The sequence below is a fragment of the Epinephelus fuscoguttatus genome, linkage group LG20 (assembly GCF_011397635.1).
Source record: "Epinephelus fuscoguttatus linkage group LG20, E.fuscoguttatus.final_Chr_v1".
Classification (NCBI taxonomy): Eukaryota; Metazoa; Chordata; class Actinopteri; order Perciformes; family Serranidae; genus Epinephelus; species Epinephelus fuscoguttatus.
In genome coordinates, this window is record NC_064771.1 from 25,663,924 (window position 1) to 25,684,934 (window position 21,011).

Consider the following 21,011-nt stretch of genomic DNA (forward strand, 5'->3'; position numbering starts at 1 on the left):
AGAATCCGCCGAAAATAGCTTTATTCTCTCCACATGTTGAATGCGGCTCGCCCACAAGGTCATAGTCACCAGAGGATTTATGATCCCAAATCTGGAGATTACTGGGACGCTCCTCTTATGGTGTAATTACAGAAACATATGGTTGATTATTTTAGAAGATATATGTGGTACTTATGGCTTGAAGAAAAGTGACGGGGAGTAGGAGTTATGGAACTGCACATTATATCATATGTACAGTGAGCTGTGCATTATGATGTATGTCCAGAGTCGTACAGTAACTGGTATTTTGAACGGATTTTCTGTGTGTAGCTCTAGGTTTTATAAAGTTATGGAAACAGAAAGGGAATCCTGAACATTTTCTGTTTTACATGTGCAGTGCTGTTCAAACTCAGCACCAATTACTGTGAAGCAGTAGTGGAACATGTATTAAGTTACTTTAGTTAAGTAAAAGTATCAGTACAACAGAAAAACATCCATCAACAACTGTAAGTCCAACATTGAAAATTCCACATAGAATAACAGAGTTGGTATAAAAGTCCAAAGTATTAGCAGCAAATAAAATTAGCAGCATTTTTCCAGGCTTTTGTTCCTTTTTCTGATTTCTGAAATATAAAATTCAGAATTTATAGAGCAGAGCTGCCTCTACACTTGTCTATCACAGCCTTCTGAACAGCACTTCACAACGTGCCTTATACCAAATACCAAATAGGGACATCCGCGACCAGATTAGTTTGCCTATCATCTTTGTATTGCAAACATAAAGCATCACAGTTAATCAAATATTAAGCTTGTCTGAACATTTTCGAGCTATGCAGTGACGTAGTCGTCAGAAAAGTAAACGCTTCTGTGTAAGGACACCTTTATTACAGCATTAATCGCCGTTTCCATGGACACAGTGAATAAACAAGGCTGAACAGATGCCGTAAAAATTTAATTATTTAACTTTTTTCCAACTCATTTTCGGTCCTTATTTATAAAAGAGACTAAAAAAATGGGGAAACAATAATATTAGGTTATTTATTCAATATGTAAGGGGAAAATAATACAAGTATAGGTGGCGACAGTTAGTTTACTTCCTCTTTGGGCAGAGATGAATTTGTCTGGATTTGGTGTTAATAGTAATAATAATAATAATGCATTTTATATTTGTAGCACACTTTACATTTGAAAACAAATCTCAAAGTGCTACATGTAAAAACATCACAATAAAAGACAAACACAAGGAAAAGAAAATCACAAATATCCTAAAAAGCAATCACAAGCACTGTTAGTTGATTTGTGTGAGGTACAGTATCCAGCTACAATCTCCTGGCAATTTTCTGGCAACATAATAGCATACATATTGAGAGTGTAATTTAGACGTTTGATTTTAAAATATTTATTTGCATCATTAACGTCTAGCTATTTGTCCTCAAATGTCAAATATGGTGCCAAAAATCTCATGCAAAGTCTGGAAAAGTGTGGAATTTTGAAATAAAAAATGTGTAGGAATGCTGCTGTACGCCTTTGTAATTTTACATACAATAATCTGTATTGCATCATATACTCTAGTATGTAAGGAAACCTTTATGGCTGCGTTCATCATCATTTCCATGGACTGAGTGAATAAACAAGGCTGCACAGGCACTGTGAAATTAAATATATTTAACTTTTTTATTTACCAATTGTCTGCCCTTTTTGGCAACACAACAGCATGCATATTGAGAGTGTAACTTACATGTGAACAGTTGGATTTTAAAATAATTTATTTACGTCATTAGCGTCAAGCTCAGTGGTGTCAAACATACGGCCCCGCGGGAGGATCTTATCTGACTGATGATTATGCTTGCATTATTCTTTCGTGCTACATTTATCAGCTCAGATAAGCTCTTCATAGCGTTCTTGCATCCTTTCATTGGTATCTGTTGCTCTTTTGTGTCAGTAGATTAGCTTCTGTCACATCTCTGTAGACTGTGGAAGAATAAAATACAGCTGGTCTCAAGAAATGTAACAGCAACCTCACTAATGGTTGATGGATGGTTGTGTAAAATTAATAATTGGTGTCCCTTATAAATTAAAAAGTAAATACCACAAACTTGTGAGGGAAATGTCTTTAAAAAGCATTTGTACTGCATCAAAGTTTATATATATCAAATTGGGCTGTATGTGGCCCCCGAACTAAAACAAGTTAGACACCCCTGGTCTAGCTGTTTATTCAAAATGTCAAATATGGTCTGAAAAATCTACAGAGAATCTACTGGAAACTTGAGTCTGGAAAAGAATGGACTTTTAAAATCGAAAAAATGTGTAGGAACGCTGCTGTACGGCTTTGTAATTTTAAGAACAATGGACCTTTTTCACAGCAGACATTTTGACTTGTGTCAGTAGAAAAAGCACAGGTGAAATTGATAATATTAAGGATGGCTGAGTTCCATTCAGTGTCCCAGTAAGCTAGTAACATTTAGCCAACATGGACAATACCAGGGTCTCCCCTAAGTGGAACGCAGCTGTCATTAGTGTCATTGAACACACCTGTGTTGCTCCTACTCTGACGTGTCAAAATGTCTGCCGTGAAAAAGGTCTATTATCTACTGTATTGCATCATATTATCTGACTTCTGATTTCGTGCTGGAGCCTATCCCAGCTGACATTGGGCGACAGGCAGGGTACACCCTGAACATGTCACCAGACTATCACAGGGCTGACACATAGAGACAGACAACCATTCACACTCACATTCACACCTACGGACAATTTAGAGTCACCAATTAACCTGCATGTCTTTGGACTGTGGGAGGAAGCTGGAGCACCTGGAGGAAACCTTCCCGACACAGGGAGAACATGCCAACTCCACGCTGAAGGTTACCTCTAAAATATAGCAAAGTACAAGTATAAAGTTGCCTAAGTGCTCAGACACGCATCTAAAAATTGTCCTTACAATGAGAACAGTATAACAGAACAGAACAGAACGAAATAAATGCACTCTGTTTCTTTCCTCTCTTGCTCTCCCCTGAAATTGTTGCCATTTTGTTTGGCTACAAACCACAGATTTATTTGAGCATCATGCTTGATGAACTGCTCCTCTGCTGTGTCCTGGCATGCAGATCTGGAGTCATGTGACCAGAGAACGCTGAGTAATCTGCTTGAGCATCAGTCAGCTCTAATCCTGTACTAAGAGCACAGTCACTCAGTGTAAAACCTGTCCTCTGTCTGTGCAGAGTTATTTCTGTGGGTATGACGCCAACATGTGTGTGTGTGTGTGTGTAAGTGTCTCCACTTTGATGTGCTTTTGTGTACGTTGCTGGCAGGTATCTGCATGTGTAACCTACATATCTGAGCCGGTATGTGAGTTCAGAGCCCAACATTATGAAGTGTTAGAATCCATGTGCAGCTCAGGTCAGCTCCAGTGTGCTGACACTCTGACCACTGTCTCTAAACACATGATAAACCAGATTAAATCATATTCCTGCTTATCCTTTTTATTTATTTATTTATTTATTTTTTTGGGGAGGAGGGAGCAACTGGTTGAAATAAGTGGGCTGCTCTCCAGCTGAGGAACATATGTGGAGCCAGTGTTGCGTTACATGACGTGTTGTGTTTCAGCTGTGGCGGTGGAGATTTATGGCCAATTGGTGAATGGAGTTTGTGGTGCAACACGTGCAAACACACATGCATACAGAAAGTTATTAGATATGTGGTCTGAGTAATTTTTTTCAGAACAGTACAGTAAAATGACACTGTAGTGTTTATCAAGCTCAGTGTTCTACTTTAAAGGGATTATTTGCCAATTTTCCACCAGCTTTGTGTCAGTGATGTGAGTAGTGTGTGTAAATGAGTTGTAGTTCACTTTCCTCCATCTTACCAGGGCCCAGATTTCCCTGCACATCTCCCAGCTCAAAAACACCAGCAGATTTGAGTTGGCTCTAGGGCTGCTGCACGAACTACAGATTGTACTTCCAGATATTCATGTGCCCACAACCACAGACACAAAGAGTGTACATGCTTCCTGTGGATCCTTAAAAAGTTTTAAAAGGCATCATTAATCTAAAAATAAGCCCTTAATTGGTGTCAAAATGTCTTAAATCAGTCTTTCAAAAATCTTATAAGTGCTAAGATATGTGAAGTAGGATTTTTTGAATCGCTTTTTGTGTTGTAAAATCTTGAAATAATTGGTAACTTAAGAAGGAAAAAAAAAATTAATTAATGTACCAAATGCCACTCGCTTTAACGTCACCAAAAAGTCATGTTTTATGTCGCAGTAAATATTCAGGCAAAAACCTCCCTAACCATAAGTAATTGATGGCAGTTTATGCTTTATTTTATTTATTTATGTATTTATTTATTTTTGAATTGGTCTTAAATTTCATTCTGATTTGTATTAAAAAATCTTAAAGTCTTGAATCCCCCTTGCCTTAAGCTGTAGGAACCCTAATATAGAAGTGGATCGGGATCTCTTTGTCTCTCAAACTCGGATAAACTGTAAGCTAGGCAGTACTGATCAAATAGAAATCAAGATTCTGTTACTGTATTGCCGATTACTTGCCTAAAATGTTTTTAGCAACATATTTCAGTGCACTGTTTGGCTGTAATATGACAATTTGTGAGCAGGAAGTGGGTCCCATACTGTGTTCAGTATTGCAAAAAAACAGAGGCTGAAAATACTGAGGTCAAACGATAAAACCAGGCAATGCTGATCAAATAAAAACCAAAATTCTGATACTGTATTGCCTATTTTTTGCCTAAAATGTCTTTAGCAACATATTTTAGTGCACTGCTTGGCTGTAATACGACAGTTTGTGAGCAGGAAGTGGGCACCATGCTGTTTCTGGTATTGCGTGAACAGGCTGAAAATACTGAGGTCAAACAATAAAACTAGGCAGTGCTGATCAAATATGAACCAAGATTCGGTTAGTGTATTGCCTGTTTCTCACCTTAAATGTCTTCAAAAACATATTTAGTGCACTGTTTGGCTGTAGTACGACTCTTTGTGAGCAGGAAGTGGGTGCCATACTGTTTCCGGTATTGCAGAAACGGAAGCTCAAAAAAAAAAAAAAAAAAGATCAAATACTAAAACTAGCCAGTGTTGATCAAACATGAACCAACATTCTGTCACTGTATTGCCCATTTCTTGGCTTTATTGTCTTCTAAAACATATTTCAGTGCACTGTTTGGCTGTAATGTGAGATCCTTTGTCACCAGCAGTGAATTCTGATAGTTGTAGGTTTTCTACCTCTTGAGCAAAAGCGAACGCCACAGCCCTTTCTCTCTGTTTTCTCTGGTCATATAGCTCCAGTTTCAGAAGTATTTTATTTGCATGTTTTGACTGCATCGGCCTAATTTTATGGAAAAGAACATCTTTCCAGCAGTGACTTCTTTAAGGACTGGTTGTTTTAGTAATATCAGTTGTCACTTTCAGTCTAATAGTTTACATCAGTTTGTGAGTACTAACAGAAGACACTTGTCTCTGTGGATTTCTGCCTCTGACAGCCAGCCAGTAACAAAGGGAGTAAAATGTGTGCATCAAATTAGAATTTATTGCTCCAAAGTGAGCTGTAATTTACTCATTTAACACCGACACCTCATAATATCCCAGATCCCTCACCAGACTTATTGGACTGTACTGTATACATTCCCTGAGAACAAGAAGAGAAACAGTGACAGTTGCAGTGTTTCCGTGGGCCCGCGAGTGAGGAGCAGACGTGAGATTTAACATTATTTAGCCAAACAGGCCCAGTGAACCCGGGCTCGCTGGGAGCAGCTATAAACCCTCAGTCAGATCTGTGAAAACACAGCTGTTTCCAAGTCAACCAGATGCTGCGCAGGCCTCCAGTTCCCATCAGGCTTGGAAAAAAAGAAAAGACTGCTTCAAATACCCCAGGCCCGGTGACAAGACAGGAGGGGGGAAAGATACAAATCACAGACAAATCTAATCATATCAGCTTATTTTGAAAAGTTTTTGACTTGACATGCTGTTACCCAGCGTGGACTGCACACATTCTTTAAGCCTAATTTAGACCTGTCAGGTGCTGAAACTTTTTCGTCTGCTTTCTCTGTGTCTTCAAGACAATCTGTGGGTGCGTAATCTGCATTCACCTTTGTATATAATATCTTAAATTTGCAAGAAAAAATGACAGTATTTACGACATGTAAGGTTTGAGTAGGTGCGTGGTCCCTGTACTTCTCACGTGATGCACATTGCATGCATGTGCTCGCTATGTTATTGCTATGGCTCCTGCAGATTAAATTCAGCAGTGGAGGTTGTGCCAAGTGATACGACAGTAATAGCTGCTGAGACTATAGGCGTAATATAGGGGTAATTGTGATGGGGGAGTGTTCTGCTAGCAGTCAATTCTCCCTTGTTTTTACATAATGAGCGAAAGTCAGTGCACTTCCCTTGGGGGAGCCGGAGAACCCTTTGCTCTTTAATGTAGAACAGGTTTGCAAAGAGGGGCCTATACTGAAATAAGTGGCTGGAAACTGGGAGTATGGCGTTCGGAGTGCTGATGTTGATCAGCTGCATGGGAACAATCTGCCAACACTAGAGCTACCCTGCTCGGCCTTGAAGGCCTGTAGTTACGTGTTGAGTGGTACTCAAGATGTTAAAGCTGCAAATCAAATCTCAGTGCTTTAATACTGAATTATGTCCACACCACGGAGTATCTAAAAGCATCACATATTGAAAGTCAGCACCAGTGTTTGCTCAGGTTCTTAGTCTTGTTTACTTAATCTTTTTCTTCTAATCTTGTTGATAACTTTGATAAAGCCTTACTGTCTTTGTGGAAAGCTCCTGGACTGCTCTTGCATTTAATGAATTGAACACTGGATACTTTTATAAATAAAGTTTCATGAAAAAAGAAAGTGTCTTTACTCAGCTAAATGTGGTATCAAAGCCATTTTAATTTATTGTTGGCCACCTCGGAGCAGTAGAACAAGCTGTAAACACAACACTGATATATCACTAGTGGTGACAGAACATGTCAATATGCTTGAGTATTGCGAGTTTATGTTTTGTGCAACACACTCACTTGCAACTCGTTAAATATGGCAGCTTGGTCAGTGGCCCTACGTTTCAAACTTTGATGCTGCAGGTACCCCTCTAGCATCAGTTTTGAATATGTCAGTTTCTGTGACAATGTCCGCTTGTTATGTGCTACAGTGTCTTTCAAAATAAACTTCCGTCTTCCAGGAAAATGTAGGTTTTGGCCATCAATACTACTTTCGATGTGGGCAACAAATTTTGATTTTATTTTATCTTATTTTATTTTATTTTACTTTATTTTATTTTATCACATTTTATTTTCTTTTGATTTATCTTATTATATATTATATATCTTATTATTTTAATTTATCTTATTTTATTTTAGTGTGTAAAAAGAGATTTAGTTTTGTGAAGATGTATTTTGATTACCATCTCAGGTTTATTGAAATAACTTACCTAACTTTATTATTGGTAATTACAGCTACGCTCATATTATATTCTTTTCTTTTTTTTTTTTAAAATTCACATTTTAAATTCAATTACAAAGAAAAAGAAGAGAGAAAAAAAGACCAAGTGCAAAATACATTCACCACAGTTACACAACACAAAGATAGTTGCCAGAGGTTACAGACAAAGATATAAATATGATGTAAATGTTTACGGGATCATTGCATCACCACACTTTATTGAACAGACTGTTCTACCTATGAGGTTTGGGCTTCCTATACATTTTACTGGCTTTATATCTTGAATAATTTTTTAAAAAGGCAAAAAAACATTTTTTATGTTTAGAAAAATGATCATGCTTTGGGTAAAATAACTACATTTGTTATCGCAACTTAATGTCACAGTAGACGGCCCTATATCCTCCTGAGACCTTGCGTCCTCATATGAGGACATCACATTTTGGGTTTACTTGACCTTATTCTCCATTCTACTTAACTCAGACCTGTTGTCCTCGTTCATGGACACTTTTTGTGTCATCTAGTGGAAGTAAGAGCACAATACACTAATCCATGTAAAAACAATATGGCAGCCATCTCTGCCAAGTCAGTCTGCAGCTGACCCTGTAACAAGCTCACTGTTATTGGACATTGGGACTTCATTATCGTCTCGTTTGAGGACATTGGGACTTAATTATCATTGGCAATGTTGAGTTTTTTGTACTTATCAGGTCCTACTGATCCCAAATAGCAAGGAAAAATTAAAAATGCATACCAAACAAAAGTTCAAGTCTCAGGAGGATAGGTAACCCCATGAAGTTGATACATCATGTATGTTAGCAAACAGTTGCCTAACACAGCGAACAACAACCGTACTTCTCCATCTTCGGGGTCAAACTGTTGCAATACTGGAAGAGCGGTCAGATTATGAGTGTGCTTCACTGTTCTCTGTCCTGTCCTGTGGCTCACTCTTGGCTGTTTTAAATAGTCATTTCTTGCATTCTGTGGCTTCTGCTGGTCCTGTGTTCTTCTTTCTGTTCTCTTATCTTCAAGGAACTGCAGCTCTGAAGCTTCATAAAAGCACGTTCACACCACGCTGTTTCGTCATTTGTAAACCAGTTTATTTTTGCTACTGCTCGCCAACACTGTTAGTTTCTGAACCTTTTGAGCTTGGCGTGCTGTGTGTCTCTGCGTTTGTCTGTGATAATCAAAGAAGCTGGATTTCAGGCCTTTGATTTAAACATACACCCTCAGTATTGGCATTTGTAACTCTGCCGAGGAGAAAACAGTGTAGTGATGTGTCAGATACTAACACAGTATTGATAGGTATTTTGAATGAGGGCCAATGAGTTAGAGGAAGCCCTCGCTGAATTCCCGTTGGAATCTGGCAGAGAGTGCACAGCAAACATTTTCACACAGCAGCCACCATCTTCAGAATGGTTTACACTGTAAACCTCTCCCTGTGGCCAACGCTTGACTGCTAATGTGAGTGTTGGGAAACTGTTTTCCAAAGCAGAGCGAGCCAGAATAAATGTCTCCAGAGATAACTTGTCCTCGATGGTGCAAACTATGAGCCAGTTTACCGAAACCACACCCTGGTTCGTGTCCTTTCCGTCTGCGGTCATCACTGAGGGACGCAACAGGAAGGGAGCACAGTGGGGGGCGGTTGGTCGCTGTGTGATTACCATGCAGATTAAATTTCCTGTAGTATTTTTCCTGTGCTGAGTTGCACTTATGCTATTGTTAGCATATTTGGTAGGGAACTTGCCAGTGTGCTGAGGTTGCTGCATTCATGCCATGTTATTGGCATGTTGGGAGCTTTTACACGTCATGAATCAATCAAATTATTCGTCACATAGATCATAAGATTCAAGATTCCAAGATTCAGGCTTAAACTCTGGCTGCTGGGACGATACAATGGGAAAGTGGCCTTAGGGTGTTGGCCTTCAAATGCAAGTATGATTGTGTCAGTGTTCAGCTTAAAGCACACTGGTTCTCAACCTTTTCCTTGTTAAGGACTTATAAACTGGTACAGATTAGGTCTTGGACCCCCATTTGATAAGACTTGGTTTCAGGAACCTCCATCTGAAAAGATTTTGCTTGTTAAATATGATTAAGATCAGAGTTCCACAGTTGAGAAGATAACCATGGAGGAAGTGAGACTTATAATCAGAATAGTCACTCTTATGACTCACACTCACATTGGACTCACTTCTGTAGTGAATTCAATAGTGTAAATAAACTACCCGCTCTTCTGGGGATCTCCCTCAAGGACTCCTTGTTGAGAACCACTGGCTTATGCCGGGTTTATACCACACGATATCGGCCTGATTATAGCCCGACGCAGCATTGCACTATGTCGGCTTGCATCGTGAGCAACAATAAGTGTCGTGCATAATAATCCATAGTTTTATCTCATGTAGTGTGTCATTAGTCAGTAGACAACAACCAATGTCACGTCTGGGACACCTCACGACGTCCTGACAGAAAGTCTAGCATGTTTGATTTTCTTTTTGTTGTTCACAATTTCTCCCATCACAGCTGCCACTTTGACCAATCAGAACATAGAACGATCTGCTGGCGTAGATAACTGTGTGGCAACAACACCCCAGGGTTTGTGATATTTCCTCTAGGAATGTTACCACAACAGAGTAAAAGAAGGAAAATAATTGCGGGAAAAAGCAGAGGCGCTCTAGCAACCAGGTTAGCATAAGGCTAGCAAATACTGTTGTTATTTCATCGTAATGGATGATATGAAGGAATAAAATAAAAAGTAGTGGCGGTGCTTTTACTTACTAGCTTCATTTGAAACAGATCGTTATTTCTCATTCCCTCTGAATTTTTATATTTTTACTTTTAATCTGCTCCCGTTTGCCCTGTTAAAGTTACTGCTTCACACTGTCATTTCAAACTCAGCACACCCTGTACCTGTCTAAAATTAAAAGCCTCTTATAACTTCAGTTAAGAGAATCCCTTCATTTTCTAAACAGGCTTTTATTGTGAAACATTTGCAGGAACTTGTTGTGGAGGATTCAGTGACTTGCATGTTTGCATGCGTTGCTTCAAATGTAGCTCCTGATGTCTGGTGACACTTTTTATGTTACTACAATAACAGTACAGCTGGGACATGAACAGACACAGTGACTGAAATAATAATAATAGTAAAATTATTATAGGACAAATAGGACAAAAATTACATGATGACATCACGCATGTTGTAAAAGACAACCAGTGATGATTGGTCACGGCACGATTTTATGGCTCCACATTCGCCTAATCTGACATAGTGACTGTCGGAACAGACTAAAATGTTGTGTAGTGTGAACCCGGCTTTGGGGCCGTACTTGGCTTAGGGCTCACGCTTTTTTGCGCCCTCAAATTCATTGTTTTCAATGTAGACACACAGGAGGTGCACGCTAACGCCAGAGCTATGCCGTCGAGGCGCGCACGTGTTTCCAAGCGCCCATTTTTCAGAGCTACGCTTTGAGATGCTCCAAGTTCAACTTCTGGAACGCAGCAGCACGCACCACATGTCATATGGAGAAGAATTTGATCATTTTAGTGCAGGGCTGCCAGAGCTGCCCCTTGGGGCTGTACACATGCTGCAGATGAATCTCTGAGATAGATTTTTTGATTAAATCAATTAATTAAATATATATCTACAGCTGTGACAGTACTAAATTTCGATTGAAAATACTTTATCTTAATAAGTGCCTCCTGTGTGAACTCTCCATAGCTGAATATGGTAGGCCTACGCTACTTCATTTTTTATGTCGCTCATCGTGATGGTGCTTGGAAAGCCTGATAATTTCTGAGGCTGTATGAGGTGTACAAAGTTTAAAAACCACTGGCTTACACTGATGAAAGGTGAGTCAGTGTGTGTGTGATTGCTCTGAACTATGTAACATGCAGTTTTAACTACAGGGGTTAGTAAACACCTTATCAATGAAGCTGTTGTGCTCATGCAAAAACACGCACGTATGCACACATGCATCATCAGTTAGAACACCCAGTTCCCAGCAGATGGTCGGTATGCAAATATTCATAGCTATCACTGTAACTGCTGCTCCTGTAATCAGAGCCATCACAACGAGCAGGTCTGAGACGGATGTGGAATGATAGTTAAAAGGATGTGGCTTGATGCCATCGTGAAGTCCTCTGAAGTGACCTGTTGAGTCGTCTTTATAGACAACAGGCAGTGGTACTGGATGGCTCAGTTATGTCTGTGAGAGAGTGAGAGCAGCTTTTAACATCTTACGATAGACCTCCTGTCACCAATAAACTGTAAAATTATCCCCATCTATTCAGTTCAGGTTCAGAGGAATCGGTCGCCAGTGTCCAGTATGGGCCAAGTCCCTCTGCCGACTCGTTGAGTGGCACATAACCGTATTTAGTGGGGATATCCAGAGGTGGTTTCCAATGGTTCCCATAATGAAGCCATGCAAATAAAGCCATTACAGCTACAGTGCAGGGGAAAGAAGGAAAGCAAATGGCCCATCAGGCTGCCTGAGCAAACAGATTATAAAAGCAAAGTACAGCTCTGAGAGTGGAAAGATCTTTGCTATCAGCTTAGTGTAACATAGTTGTCAGGATTTGGGTAATAAATCTTTCGTTGCTAGTTCAGTGCTGTGTCAAAATAGGTTTAACTGTATTCTTACTCCTCAAATGGCCACACACTCTAAATAAAGGGCCAGACACACCAAACCGACATCAGGGTCTCACATCACCTGTGTCTCGGCCAAAACGTTGTGCTTGAACAAACAACAAAGACTATAGCAAAAGGTCAACTAGCAGGTGCATTCTGTGTCTGTACGAGATGAAATAACTCTTTATACCAGCAGACGGCAGTAGCTTGTATTTGTCATTCAAAAAGGGAAACCAGAAGACCAACAGGACAGATTCAAAACGCTAGTTAGCCAGTTAGCACATTAGCCCCTTTTACACTGCCAGATTTTCCGCGAATATTGGGCCATTTTGCCGGCAAGCTGCAAGCATTTAGACACACAGAGCTGGATTGGCGAGTTGATCTGACCAGCCGCGGCTTCCCTCCCACGTCACTGTTTACGTCACACGCTGAGCCACGCGTTTTGTTACTTGTTCCCAACCCCCATTGCCCCGAAAAAGGCGCATTCTGTGTAAACAAAAGTAGGTAGGCAGCATTTTGCCACACTCCCTAATTTTGTTTTTGTACTGCCAGTGCTGAAAAAAAGACTGATTGGGCTTTCCTGCAAATTTGCACAATTCCTGTTTAAAAAGGGTTATTGACAACATGACCCAGTGTTGAAAGAACAGAGCATATTTACTATGCTCTAGTGAAAAATCACACAAACAATTATGAACCATTTCTGCGAAAGAGATCAGTGGTTGTAAAAAAAAAAAACAATCTTACCTAATATAACACGTTTGTTTAGATCTCACACACTCTTGACTTCAGTTGTTTGCTTTCCTCACTTCCATATCTCTTCTCGTGATCTAAGTTAAACTCAAAGAGATTTCACTCAGCGATGAGCTGTGCTAGGTCCAAAAACCTGCTGGCGAGGGCCTACTAGTGCCAGTAGTGTGGAAATCACTGCAAAAACTAGGGCAACAGATGCTCACTGACCCCCGACATTGACCAACAGTTGCCAGTTGGCTTGGTCTGGACATTATTGCTTACTACTATAAAATATCTGAACTTAAACTTGTTCCTCATTTTAAAACTGAGCCAAAAAAGCCTTCAGATGTTTTGCAGCGTAAGGTGATTCATGATGGTGATGTAGCTGGAATACATTGCAGATATTCCATATTTAAATCTTTTAATACATGCTCCTGAAATGGATGATTTACTGCCAGTACAGTGCATCGACTGTATGAAATAATAAAGGTAGCTACTGTGTTGTCACCCATTGGTTTTCAGACTCCATTTTTGAAGCCTCTATTTTAATAAAATGTAACGTGGTGAGTTATATAAATATTTGCTCCCCGTACAGTTGTTGTGAACAGGGGAATTGGCTGTTGAGACCAAAACTGCTTTTTGTACCAGGCTGTAAACATGTTTATTTCTGCTGCTGAGTTTTTTTTTTTACATGGGGCTCCATGGGGAATCTCACTTTTGAAGCAAGCCTCAAGTGGCCATTAGAGGAACTGCAGTTTCTGGCACTTTAAGTTTGGCTTCATTTTACAGCCCTTTTATTCCAGTTTCTGCTTTGTATGTTTTAGCTTTCCTATCTCGTTTGCACTAACACTATTTAAAACATGTAGTACGGGTGTTTTTATTGTTCTGTATACACGGAGCACTCACGCAAAACAGAGTTAACAATTCTCCACCCTGAATAAATATACACGCCGAATGATTGATGGGTGAAAGGGTTCACGGAAAAGTGTGAACACTTAGCTGCATTATGTGTGTCGACAGAAAGGCGATGCTCTCCCCCTCTGACACAAACAGCCTATCGGGTCTCCGTTCTTGTGAATCAAACAGACATTAGACTGAACACAGTGCAGCAGTGTTAGGTTCATGGATGGGCTCCGTCCTTTGCAGATCTGTGACACTAAACCTTGGCAGGGTGACCGTGCATGGCTGTGGTTGCAGCTTAATCTCCTTTATAAACTGAGCGCTGCCCCTGGGATGGCTCTCAGGTACATACTGTATTTCAGCCTAGCTTATCTTTCAGCCATCCACTGGTGTCCTATAGCCTCAACGGCTATGATAATGTACATGGTTTCAAGTGTTTGTCTGTCAAACACAGAGTGATTGTCTGTATGTGACCTACCATATTTCAAGGCCTTATTGCGTTGTATGCTCCACCCAGTTGATTATGACATCTCTTTTCACCCATGATAAAGCCTTTAATTCTCTTTCTGAAGCACACTTTTGTGGAACTGGATTTAATGTGCAATCTTGTCTGAGCAGGTTCTGCTTCAGTTGCATGTTCTCTCTTCCTTTGCTCTGTTTGACCTTTGTGAACTGTTTTTCTCTGCAGACGAGTGTGCGTGCACTTCATAGTGTCTACAGCGCAGTCCCACACCCTGTCCTGTGAACCGCTGTTAGCACATTAGTTTTGTCTGTGTGGGAAGGAAGTGAAGTTATCTCATTTCACTCTTCTCCGCTGAGGGCGTGGGCTGTGAGCTTAAAAGCTTGTCAACTCGACAGCTACAGCATTCTCTGAACGTGTCATTGAGGTCAGTTTTGCCTCTGCGCCACTACAGAGACCCTTTGCTCCAATCCGGTGAATCATACTATGTGCAGAATCTGGCATTTGAACTGAGGCAGAATCCACAGGGGCCTGCTTTTGTGTGCAGGTCCCCCTGGATCATCAGAGGAACTGAAATCCAGGGCATTGTGACCCGTTGGGTTTTGTTTGTTCTGTGGCTAACGGGCAGATTGAGTCAGCAGTGTTTGGTTTGCTGCTGTTCCCTTAAGTAACACACTGTAGGCCCAACAGAGACAATATATACAGTATGCACAATCATCCGTGTACAGTATATACTCATTTTGTGTCATTTCAGTCCTGTCCACTAATCTCTGACCAGCCTCTCGCTGCTCCTCCTCTGTCACTCAGCAGCGCGGCCTTTAGCAGGACATTTGCATGGCAAAAAAGGAAAATACGTGTTGCATAAGGTTTCTGTTTCCACTGCTGGATTTCCCTCCTTTTTAACAGATAACACATGAAAGCTGGGTTTTGTTAGCTGGATCTCTTTCCTGGCTGTGTGCTCCCTCCTTATCCATTTTGGTTTCAGAGTGTAGGGTAGGTTGTACTTTTCGACACCTTTTTCAGTGCTTGAAGATTGCAGCAATTACAGTTTTCACAATGAATGTATTCGTGTGTGGTTTGTCTGTTCTGGGCTACTGTAGAAACATGGCGATGCAACATTGGGATCTCCTACAAAGTGGAGCTTTAAGTGCATGTGAATATTGAAGTTAAGAAGTTAAAAGGAAACAATGATGATTTTCAGTGATGTCTGTGTCACCACAGTGTGGGGAGCGTGAGTAGATGAATGGTGTTTGTTTTCTGTCATGCCTCGAGCACTCAGAGCTCCCCAACTATCCACCGGGTGACGCAAAATGAGTCATCGATGATGTAAAATGACGCATTCAGCATCACCCGGTGGAGATTTGCCTGTGCCACTGGCAGGAAGTTCCCAGCACTGGCGACATGTGAGTAAATAAAAAACCGTTAATCTGCACAGACTCCCCACACTGTGGTGACACAGACCTGGTTAAAAGTCTCTGTTAAGGTTTTCTTAAATTCTCTCCACCATGAACATGAAGGCTGGATTACATCAGTTTTGTGTTTAAGGGCAGAATTTACCCCAGTTCCATAAAGTCACTAATTAACTTAGAGTCCAAGCTACATTTTCATCCCATTCCCATGGATGGGAATCGGCAGTTTTCTGGGGAATGTAAACACAATCAACTCTGGGAATGATTTTCTCATTCAGCCAGCACTCTGTTGTTGGCTTGACATCCAACACTACTTTATCTTTTTTCCCTTTGTCTCTGTAATCCCAACGTTTACACTCACATTTCTGTGCTTTTAATAGAATATTACAGTGAAAACATGAGTCTTGAGCGTCTCACCCTCACTGCCTGTAGGCTTGCTTGCTTTTGCTCACAGACGACGACGGCTGTAATCAACTTGGATTCACAGCAGATGCAAAATAGATTCCAATGGTGACCAAGACTCATTGCAAAAGAGTCTACAGTGTCCATAGAAAGTTCTCAAACCACCACTGCAGCATAATCTGTTCCTACCACTGCACTGTGTTTAGCCAAATATAGATCAACACAGCCATATCTAGCCACATCTAGCCAAATATGGCTTAACACAGCTATATTTAGCCAAAGTACTGCTACTGTATATATACAGCCATGTTTAGCCACTTGGATTGTCACAAGAATGCTGAGCAGCTAAAGGTCCAGTGTGTTGGATTTAGGAGATGTATAGGTGTGTAGGATCGCCTGAAAATAAGAATCATTGTGTTTTCATACCCTAGAATGAGATGTTTGTATCTACTTAGGGAGCGGACCATGTTGCACCACCATCTTTCTACAGTAGCCTAGAACAGACAAACCAAACACTGGCTCTAGATAGGGCCATTCTCGTTTTCGCATCAGCCACCGTGGCTAGCAGCCCCTCCGCAAAATAATTTTCTTTACTGTGAAACTGTTTTGTCTGTGATTTTCCCACCTAAATCACCAAATCCATTTGTTTTGGTGAGGAAGAGACTTTTGTAGATAATTAGGCTCCTGGTAGAAACCTCCCGAATGTCTTCAGTTATGTGAGAAAATGTGAGGCACCTTAGCTGCTGGGCTAGCTGCCAGCTCCAACATGCCAAACAGTGCTGGAGAAACACTACTTTGTAACATGAAACTGCCATACTTAGTGTTTTTACCAGTTTTAATCACCTGGTCCGTTTGTTTTAGAGAAAAAATTAGGTAGGGAAAAAGTTGCTGTATTGGTATCGGTATCGGGTATCAGCCAAATATTTTTTATATATCAGCATATCGGATATCGGCAAAAAAATTGTGCATCCTTAATTTGATGTGTCACTAGCGTGGTTAGCCTTTAACATTCATTGCAAACAATTAGGGCTGCAATGACTAGCCGACTAATCGATGACTAATCAACTATTAAAATAATCGGTGACTATTTTAGTTGTCAACTAATCGGTTTGAGTCATTTTTCATAGAAAAGTACTATAAAAGTACCCCAAAATACATGACGGTGAACTAAAACCCTTTGGCGTGAGTACGAAACAACATTAGACATTATATGACATAATTTTGGGGTTTAGGAGAGACAGACCGACATTTTTCAACATTTTAACACATTTTTCGATAAAATGATTAGTCGACTAATCGAGGAAATAATCAACAGATTAGTCGACAATGAAAATAATCGTTAGTTGCAGCCCTACGATTAATTAATGTTAGCAAACGTAATTGTGTGCGAAGATAAACATATAATTTTAGTAACAAAGACAAAATATGAGTTTAAAAAAATATACCCAGAATTTAATAGTTGGATCACTGCTGAAATCAGTTGTAACCCTTGTTTGTCCAGTCAGTCTGTTGTTTGACCCAGGGAAAATCACAAAAGTCATCATTCAAGGTTTTATGAGGTTCTTAGACACCCAAAAGTATACCAAAATATACCCAGTGGAACAAGGTTAATTCACAGGTCAAACTTTAGGACCTTTGTGCCACAGCATCACACTATAGGAAGCGCTTATAGTCCAGTCAGTCTAGCTCAAAAAAGGGCCCAATCTAGGAGAGTAATTGTCATATTTTGTAGTTTTTATTTGTCCCAATACCCTCCTGTATCACACATTAAAAGTATACCTTCATGGATTTAGTGGAACATGTTTTTTTTCCCAAGTCAAAAGCAAAGTTTTAATGTTTTAGTGTGACACAGTCTGGATAAAATGGAATTAATGCTAGAGGGTCTATGTACACCTATCCAACATATGTGAAGTTTTGGGGGCCAATCTTTCCAATGAAACATATTTTGAGACAGTATTTTAATGTCTTATACCTGTATTTGGGATACTACTACCCCAACACCCAATTTTTTGGCCAAAACGTCCTCCGCTGTCCTATCGAGGGGGGCGTGGTTCCCGCGTTGCCCCTGAAATCTAGGCCTATGCTGCTGCTGTCTGCAGCGAAGCAAGCTGCAACATGTTTTAAGTCACAGGTCAGGAAGTTAGTATTTGATACTCAAGGTTTTCAGCGGAGTACGCCTTAAACTTGTATCCTGTCCATTAAGATAGACAGATTAGAGGTCATTGTAGGTCATGATGATCACACTTTACCCAGTGATAGATCTGAGCAGAGTACAACAAAGCTAAAATGAGAGCAGAAAGGACGAAGTGAGACCGTCTGAATATACAACATCTCGTTCTCTTTCATTCAAACTGTGTTTTGAACCTTCTGTTTGGATCAGATAGACTTGAGATCAGAACATAACAGTGCACCACAGATTGAGCACAGATTCGAGATGGATTGTGGCAGTAGCAGCACAAAGAGGTTAAAGAGCTTGATGAGACGGCGGTGGGTGCCCGAGCCTGGCCTATCATCCCTCACCACCCCGGGGTGACAGCTTCCCCCTGCCTGCAGGCTCCTCTAAAGCCTGCTGTGCGTTATAAGTCAATGAGATATTAATAATTAACCGGAGCTTTTTTCACAGTGAGACTAGACTCCCACGGCGAGACAAAGGAGCCGGCCCGGGCCTTGGCCACTGAGCCCCTCGACGGTACTTTTCCACCCGTGAGAGAGAAAAAGAGAAAGAAAGAAAAGGAGTGAGAGTGGGAGAGAATCTGAGAGCTAAAGCCCACAGATGGCAGGCTGAAACATAGCACTGCCTCTTAAATACATGAACACAGGCCCTTAGTTGTTTCAATGGGGATCCAATCCCTCTTGCAATTACCAATAGACAGGCTGCTTGGCTGGGGGCGACTTGGGCTCTTGCCTGGCTTCTGCTCGAGCCATTTTTTCTCCTAATGGTTTGTGTGTATGTGTGTGGTTGCACATGTGTGCGTTTTCTCTACCACAAGCAGGTGACTCAGCAGCCTCTTACTGCATGCAAAACACTCAAACACAGTGAGATATAGACACACACACACAAACGAGGGCTCAGCAAGTCATCAGCAGCACAGCTAATAATAACGTGCTGATGAAAAGAGTGTGGTTAGATCTGGGTCACATGAAGCTCTGCATATTGAGCACAGTGCTGACAGGACAGCTGTGAAATGATGAAGGGAGTTTACTTTATGTAAGAGTTTAGCCAAATAAAAAGTATTTTTATCAGGTGAAACTTTAGAGCTCCGTGATGAAATCGTAACTTAAAACTCTTTTGTACTCGACTCTTAGAAAGAAAGACCCTTAGAAGAGTAGTCCACGGAAGTAGCATTGCACTTCTATAACAATGTAGGACTCACAATAGACAGTTAAAACAAATGAAAACTAGAAATATCATCTTTTATTCCGTGGATTCTTCTTCTTCCTCAAAATCTGGTGCCACATACTTGAAATTTGTTCTGATATCCGTGACAGACACACAGTTGGGTGTAGTCACAAGAACAAGGGACCACACCTGACCACACCTAGATGTGACGCTGGGTGCAGTCAAAGAGTGGTCAAACACACTAATACCTTTCATCCTATAGAGATCAGTGCAGAAATACCCTCCAAGAAAGATACAGTGTGAAGCACCACACCAGTGATTTTGCATGTTTTAGCATATTTATCACAAACTCTGTGTCCCTTACACTAAAGCTAAACATTTTGCAAATCATTGCGGTGTTTCAACATGGCCACGGCTGGCATTGTTTTGTCTGTGTGTGTCATCATGGCGAAATGTGGTGGAAATTACCACAGAAGCTGTTTTGAGTATTTTGCCAAGTCTGTTTGTCTGTCTGTGGTAGGGCTGCCTCCGACTAAGAATTTTCCTAGTCTACAAATAGTCGTCCTTTAGGGCCATCAGTAGACTAGTCACCTGCATGTTTACAATATTAATTAAATCATTAAATTATATATTATGGGCGGGGCAACACAATGGTTTGAGTTGAAGGTGTAAGAAAGAATAGTATCAGTAACATTGTTAACACTGTGCTACATTACAGAGAAATACAAAACCGTACTAATGAACCTTCATTAATATAGGCCTATATTTTATCTACAAGTGCACGCCACACACTGAGCGAGCCGCCTGTTAATGACGCTGTGGGCTAATGGGCATGTAGCTACTTCCATGTTTCAGATGATACGTCATGTTTGTAGTCGACCAATGAAGATGAGTTTACATATCACCTTGGGTTCGTCCTTCACCTTCTCAAAATGATCCCACACTTTGGATTTCCTGCACGACATGTTATTAACTAGCCTGTGGAATAACTAGAGCTTAGATCCTCTGCCCGAACCCGACCCAGTGGGCATGACGATGGCTTGCCTTGGAAAGAAAGATGAGAGTCAGCCTTCAATGTTCACGTTCATATCCTTGAAAAAAATATCGAGTTTAAACCGGGCTCATACAGTTAAAGGGCCGGGCCGGGCTCGGGTGGGGTCGGGCTGGATTTTCTGGGCCCGATCTAAGCTCTAGAAATAACCACAGCTACCAGCCCTGTAAATTAGGGGCCATACACATGCCGCGTCTTTAACCGCCTGGAAAACGCAATGTTAGACGCTGGGTGCTACTCTTGTGCCTGAACAAGCATTGTATAGCCTGTTTACCTGAAATCCTGAGTGCAGAGCTGATCTTCTTCCAGGAGCTGTTTCTAAGTGTGTAGGCCTATCGTCTGTGGGACAGATGTAAAGCTCTGGGTAGCCCTGCACTAACATGATCAACTTTTCCGTATTTATCAGACTGAATATTTACAGAAGAAGGGCTCTGGCCCATGAAACTTTATAGGTGTGTAACTGAGATCACAATGACAGCCAAGTTTGGAGATGGGTGTGGTTCAAGCAAGGGTGCAAGAAGTAGGCATGGGCCCACTGGCCAACATTTACTTTACATCGCAGATCACTGCCCCTGGTTTCTATTCTTGTTTTACATGTACAAATCTGTCTACACACTCTTGTGACATGCTTGGGTTGTGTAATCAGTCTCAGTCAGTGTTAGATCTGTATTTAT

The 21,011-nt window shown here is 40.9% G+C and overlaps 1 protein-coding gene across 1 annotated transcript in view; it reads left to right on the top strand.

The window, feature by feature from the left end:
- The window catches only part of LOC125881152 (phospholysine phosphohistidine inorganic pyrophosphate phosphatase), a 46,152-nt gene that overhangs the window by 13,306 nt on the left and 11,835 nt on the right, over positions 1-21,011 (top strand). The window lies entirely within an intron of this gene.